Source organism: Penaeus monodon, chromosome 23, assembly GCF_015228065.2.
Source record: "Penaeus monodon isolate SGIC_2016 chromosome 23, NSTDA_Pmon_1, whole genome shotgun sequence".
NCBI lineage: Eukaryota > Metazoa > Arthropoda > Malacostraca > Decapoda > Penaeidae > Penaeus > Penaeus monodon.
The window spans coordinates 40080888-40081724 of NC_051408.1; positions in this window are offsets into that span (position 1 = coordinate 40080888).

An 837-nucleotide genomic window follows, 5' to 3' on the forward strand; every position below is an offset into this window, starting at 1 on the left:
TTATCTCTCTTCTTCTTCTTTGGACCTTTCTCCTTCTTTCTCTCTATTCCTCGTGTTTCCAAAAGATTTACTGTGACCTTGACCTTGACCTTTTACAAGCTCAGTACGAAATCAGACAATAATTCCCTCACAGTCTGATAAATATCTGATTATCTTTTGGCCGGTTTCGACTCCAATGGCGCACGCTTTTAAATGCATTGCTGTATTTGCAAAATGGGGATTTCATTCTATTGCAATGTAGGTGTTTGATAAGATGTTCATTTAAATAATGATTCGATTATGTAATTATAGAATATTTTTTTTTATATGAATACTCCATATAATCATGGTGTTCACGGTAGATAAACAATAATAAGAAAAATCGGCTTTCCATTGAAAATTATTTCATTTTATCGACCATTTTCAGATATATTTATTCATTTCAGCAAGAAAGTACATGGGAAACTGACCAGAGATAATTCATTCATATATAATAATATTTTCATCGATTTCCCTATGTTAAAATATCCTTCGTTATCAATGTATATTACGAACGCGGGTAAGCAGTATGAAAAGGACTGTTCTGTATTCTGCTCGAAGGTGAATACCATCTATCATTATCTATTATTTCTTTTCTTTTTTAATTCTACGCTTTATTCTTTATTTCTATTGTTTATTTCTACTGTTTATATCTATTCTTTAATCTTTATTTCTATTGTTTATTGAATTCTACTCTTTATTCCACTAAGGTCTGGGTTCTCACCAGCGTGATCTGTATCGAACGAACAAATCACTCAGAAACTATTTACAGAAAATTGCAATACCCAATCTGTAAGTTAACGCAATGATTAGCCAGAA